This window comes from Myxine glutinosa, chromosome 1, assembly GCF_964187855.1.
Source record: "Myxine glutinosa chromosome 1, kmMyxGlut1.1, whole genome shotgun sequence".
Lineage (NCBI taxonomy): Eukaryota > Metazoa > Chordata > Myxini > Myxiniformes > Myxinidae > Myxine > Myxine glutinosa.
The window spans coordinates 309,432,870-309,438,869 of NC_136261.1; the positions used below are offsets into that span (position 1 = coordinate 309,432,870).

Consider the following 6,000-nt stretch of genomic DNA (forward strand, 5'->3'; position numbering starts at 1 on the left):
AAAGAGGTGGCCAGGAAGGTAAGGTGTTGGGGGTGAAACCTGGGCAAAGAGAGGTGGTGGCAGCAAAAAGGTGTGAGCAACCAAAGTACTATTTGGGTTGTTGCAAACAAATGTGTGGTGGGAACACCACCAATAAGATGGAGAGGATGGGGGGAGGGGTTCGCAAGCAATTTAAGGTGAGGAAAGAAACAGCATGGGGGAGGCAGAGTAGGGAGTAATGAAAGAAAGAGGGTTGTAGTTGATCAAAAATTGGAGGGATATCGTGAAAACAAATTGGTGGTGAGTGGTGATGGGAGGCGGGGGGGGACGGGAGGGGGGGGGGAGGGAGGATGGAGAGGGTGGAGCTTTGAAATTGAATTGAAAATTCAACAAGTCTGTTACACATCCATTCTCTATCTCGGTTGGCAGAGAAAATATTCAAAACGAAAATCAGAGTATTTACACAGAAATTTCAATGAAGCCAAATAGAAAGAGGTGGGTCGATATCAAACGAAACAGGTGGGTCGATATCAAACGAAACAGGTGGGTCGATATCAAACGAAACAGGTGGGTCGATATCAAACGGAAGAGGCGGGTCGATATCAAACGGAAGAGGCGGGTCGATATCAAATGAAACAGGTGGGTCGATATCAAACGAAACAGGTGGGTCGATATCAAACGAAACAGGTGGGTCGATATCAAACGAAACAGGTGGGTCGATATCAAACGAAACAGGTGGGTCGATATCAAACGGAAGAGGCGGGTCGATATCAAACGGAAGAGGCGGGTCGATATCAAACGAAACAGGTGGGTCGATATCAAACGGAAGAGGCGGGTCGATTTCAAACGGAAGAGGCGGGTCGATTTCAAACGGAAGAGGCGGGTCGATTTCAAATGGAAGAGGCGGGTCGATATCAAACGGAAGAGGCGGGTCGATATCAAACGGAAGAGGCGGGTCGATATCAAACGGAAGAGGCGGGTCGATATCAAACGGAAGAGGCGGGTCGATATCAAACGAAACAGGTGGGTCGATGTCAAACGAAACAGGTGGGTCGATATCAAACGAAACAGGTGGGTCGATATCAAACGAAACAGGTGGGTCAATATCAAATGAAACAGGTGGGTCGATATAAAACGAAACAGGTGGGTCGATATCAAACGGAGGAGGTGGGTCGATATCAAACGGAGGAGGTGGGTCGATATCAAACGGAAGAGGCGGGTCGATATCAAACGGAAGAGGCGGGTCGATATCAAACGGAAGAGGCGGTCGATATCAAACGGAAGAGGCGGGTCGATATCAAAAGGAAGAGGCGGGTCGATATCAAACGAAAGAGGTGGGTCGATAAACGAAACAGGTGGGTCGATATCAAACGGAAGAGGCGGGTCGATATCAAACGAAAGAGGCGGGTCGATATCAAACGAAAGAGGCGGGTCGATATCAAACGGAGGAGGCGGGTCGATATGAAACGGAAGAGGCAGGTCGATATCAAACGGAAGAGGCGGGTCGATATCAAACGGAAGAGGCGGGTCGATATCAAAAGGAAGAGGCGGGTCGATATCAAATGAAACAGGTGGGTCGATATCAAACGGAAGAGGCGGGTCGATATCAAACGGAAGCGGCGGGTCGATATCAAACGAAAGAGGCGGGTCGATATCAAACGGAAGAGGCGGGTCGATATCAAACGAAAGAGGTGGGTCGATATCAAACGAAACAGGTGGGTCGATATCAAACGAAACAGGTGGGTCGATATCAAACGGAAGAGGCGGGTCGATATCAAATGAAACAGGTGGGTCGATATCAAACGGAAGAGGCGGGTCGACATCAAACGAAAAAGGTGTGTTCATTTATTACACAGCACTTTTAGATAGTATTTGACATCAGCTTCTCTCCCACAGATCATTCTTGGAAAGATTAAAAGACCGAACAGATCATCAACTTTACTGAATCCAGAAGTTAAAGGAATGGTAAAATGGAGGTAAAACCTTTTTTCTTATTCTTTTCCTTTTTTTTTTAAGGGAGATCTTGCAGCATCTCCAAATTTCACAAAGAACATCAATAGCTTTGCCTCAGGTAACCAGATGAGGATGCAGTATGCAACACCACCTCACATCCTGAAAAGGTTAACAAGACTATTTTGCCACCTCGCATCCCGAAAAGGTTAATAGGACTATTTTGCAGCAAATAAACGAAACCTCAAATCAGATCAGCCAATTACACCACAGAGGAATGACAAAAATAAATATATAACAATTCTAATTTCAACCACGAAACATCTATAGCAGAAAATGGTCCTCTACCAACAACTGCTCCCATAGCTTCCACTATCAACGTACGGCAACGGTTGCATGCAAACAAGGAGTCATGCAAGTCCGATGGAACACCATCTGTTTTGAAATTAAGAATAAATAAATTATTATTATTTTCTATGCAGCCTGTGGCTTCTGGTTGCATCATTACCTGGAGGCGTAGTTGGACCGCTGATCACTATCCCTGTTCCCCCTGTTCCCAGTAAGCTGGTACTCATTTTGCCGACCACAGAAGGATGACAGGCTGAGTCAACCCACCTGGTGTTTTTCCAACAGCACAAGGAAGGCTCAAACTCAAGATCTTAAGCAAGCCACCTTAATCATTAAGCCAACACCAGGCTTGGAACAAATAAATTTTTAAAAATGAGAAGGTGGATCCCAGGTCGAAACCCTACCATGAGTCTTTGGGGAAGAAGAAAAAAAAAAATTAAAATAATAAATAAATAATAAATGAAATTCCAAAAATAATAATAATAAGATATAGGCTAATAAAAATTAATGAATTTAAAAATGAATAAATAAATAAACAGCCATTAAATAAAACCGAGAGCATTTTTTCCGTTGCTTGTCCTGCATAGCAATTCCAAACGGGCTGTTCGTTACACAGCGCAGCCTTAAGAACACGGCCAGATATATACTGGCAGCTGCAAAAGAAATCGACATGTTACTTCGAGATAGGCATCGGTATACAGTACTACTTGAGCGGTTTATAAAGGTAGCACTGCAGACTAAGACGGTGATCGAACCGCGTACTGGTGGTTGGTGGGCGAGCCGAGCGCGCAAGTTCTGGTCCGAAAAATCGACATCATGAATCATCAAGATCAATCATAACATCGATCCCAAAATTAAAACCACTACCACCATCCCAAACCCTTCACACTCCCCCACCGCCGTCCCCGGTCCACGCTTCTCTTCACGAGCTGCCGTCCCTACCAGTTCACAATGACGTCTGCTTCTCAAACCGCACAAGCAAAAGTCCGTATCGCCTCATAGCTCTCGGGGATAATGTCACAATCAAGCAAAACAAACCCGTGAGGAGTCTGTGTCATAAACTCACCCGAATCACCACACACACACATCACCTCAGAAGCGGCAACGCTCAGCTGTGCACCGATCGGGGCGCGACTACAATGTTGGAAACGAGGGGATGGAGGATTTCACTTGGCGTATTTCAAGTAATGTAAACAATTTTATTTAATCTCCAGGGAAAGCCGAATACCCTTAATGATTTTAAAGAAATACTTTATTTAAGTATTTCAGCTCAGAATTTGCTTTTTGCTTTTATGTTGAGAATAATCTTTGCCGGGAATTTGTATCACCCCCCTTCCACGGACGGGAATGGTACGTGCCATCGACCCACGCACGCCGGCAGGGGAAGTATCTCCCGCGCACGCCCTGCGTGACTTATTTGTCTTGATAATGACATCAGTGTTAATGCGATTTCGATTGTAAGTCTAAATCAAAATTGTCATAATCATTGCGCTGCAAACATCCGCTACATCGCGGCCTCTTAAAATCGTTTCCACTCCATGCAGTGACAGATTAAACTGTTGCCGTGAATGGCGATAAAAGAAGGAAGTTTGCTGTTCAACCGAGCAAGAACGAAAGCTTCCTTATAACTCGGTCCTCCAGGCTACGTCACAGTCCAACACTTCCTAATCTATCAGTATAACGGTTCAGGAATTCACTGATCAGTCAGTGCTGCATCACCTGCCGATCGATCGTGTAAAGCAATATGGGTATTAATTATTTAATAATCGAAGATTTCAATTATTACATTTCTGTCGATGTTTTGTGACAGAAAGTTTGACGCGAAAAATGTATTGACGTTCGCTACTTGTGTAGTGCCCTCTTGCGGGGACTTCCGTGTGTGTCCTCGGTCCTCAAAACTCCGCTCAGTGCAGCGTGACTCTCCACTCTCCAGAGGAAACTTTGAATCAACCATTTCTGACCGCTTGTCCTTGCGCATGCGCAGAACGTTTTGTAAGATTGTACACAACGTGGATCGTGGATGTGCAACCGGGATGACCACAGGATTAGAACTTTCCCATACCTTGATGATGCGATATGATTTAGCTACAGGTGCGCCCACCTGTATCGTGCGAATGACCATAAATTATGTAATCTGGTATTAACATTTGTGATCACTTGCCCGAGACTGCCACCACTTATCTCTACCTCCCTACCCCAACCCCGCACCACCACCTCCCCACTACCCCCGTGGTTGGCGACCATGAAACCAGCTTTAGAATACAATAACTTTGGCTTTGAAGTGGAGGTGAAGCTGACCCAAGAGGCCCTCAAGACAGGTGATTCTTTAAAATGCGTTAGTAACCGACAAATTTTAAACTGTAGCGGCTACCGCTGGGTTTACACAATCGCCTTGCACCGACCAAGGACGCGGAGCGATCACCATGCCGGGCTCGTCCAGGACGCCCGGGCAGGCCCGCTCTCAACTTGCCAGGCCTCGTCCGGGACGCCCGGGCATGCCCGGGCATGCCCGCCCTCGACTTGCCAGGCCGCGTCCAGAACGCCCGGCCACGCCCCCTCTCGCCTTTCCAGGGCAAACGCTCCGGGATAATGTGTATATATATTGCTGCCCGATAAACGGGCTTTTCAGAGTACCCGAGTTGTTTTGTTTCAATAAAGAAACTCGGACGAATTCCAGCTTTTTGTCGCGTCCATTCTTCCGATTACGTGGGAGCACAGCTCCTACATTGGTGACCTACCGACATGGACACGGCAGTTGCCCTCAAACTGCCTACCTTCTGGGAGGCTCACGCGGCGGTTTGGTTCGCCCAGGCGGACTCCCTGTTCGCCCTGCGAGGCATCACGGCCGACGACACCCGCTTCCACCATGTGGTAGCAGCGCTCGGCTCAGCCACCGCGGCCCGCGCCCTGAGCCTCCTCGAGAGCCCGCCAGCCGCTGACAAATACGGCACGATTAAAAAGCTCCTCCTCGACGCTTTCGCCCTCTCATCGGTGGAACACGCACGGCGCCTGCTCACCCTGCCCGAGCTCGGCGACACGCGCCCGTCCGAGCGAATGGACTACATGCTTTCGCTGCTCGGCGAGCACTCTCCGGCATTCCTGTTCCGGGAGCTGTTCCTCCGTCAGCTGCCTAGCCCGGTACGCCTCGCCCTGGCAAGCACGACGATCACGGATCCCCGCGCCCTCGCCAGGGAAGCCGACAAGATCTCCGCGGCAGGCCAACGCATTGCAGTAGCGACCTGGGGCCCACCGCCGTCCGACACAACGCCCATGGCGCCCGAGCACCCGGCACGGTCGACGACCGAACTGCCGACGCAATTGACGGCCGCTACGCCGAGCCGACCACCTCCAGCACGACGACCGGGGCCTCCACCTGACCAAGCGTGGTGTTACTATCATGCCAGGTTCGGACAGAAGGCCCGGACATGCCGACCCCCGTGCACCTTCGGCAGGCCGGGAAACGGCCGGGCCGGCGTTCATTACCAGCCATGAGCGCCGGCCACACGGGCAACTTACTTTTCATCACGGACAAAGCGTCCGGATGGCGCTTCCTGTGCGACACCGGTGCCCAACTGAGCGTCATACCCGCCTCCGATCAGGACAGGCAGTCCGCGGTTTGCGGCCCCTCCTTGGTTGCGGCCAACGGATCGGCCATCCGCACCTTCGGCCTGCGCAACGTCACCCTCTGCTTCGGCGGCCAACGCTTTAATTGGACTTTTGTAA

The 6,000-nt window shown here is 49.6% G+C and overlaps 1 protein-coding gene across 7 annotated transcripts in view; it reads right to left on the reverse strand.

Annotated features, from left to right (window-relative positions):
* The window catches only part of LOC137439901 (plasma membrane calcium-transporting ATPase 3), a 480,661-nt gene extending 477,266 nt beyond the window's left edge, over positions 1–3,395 (reverse strand). For 6 of the 7 annotated variants that reach the window (XM_078768504.1, XM_078768497.1, XM_078768519.1 and 3 more), the window contains exon 1: positions 3,344–3,395. The gene's annotated coding sequence lies outside the window, so the exon portion shown is untranslated. Of the gene's footprint in view, positions 1–3,219 lie in introns of all 7 variants that reach the window. The other variant, XM_078768498.1, reaches the window with a different exon arrangement.
* Between the last annotated feature and the right edge of the window lie 2,605 nt (positions 3,396–6,000).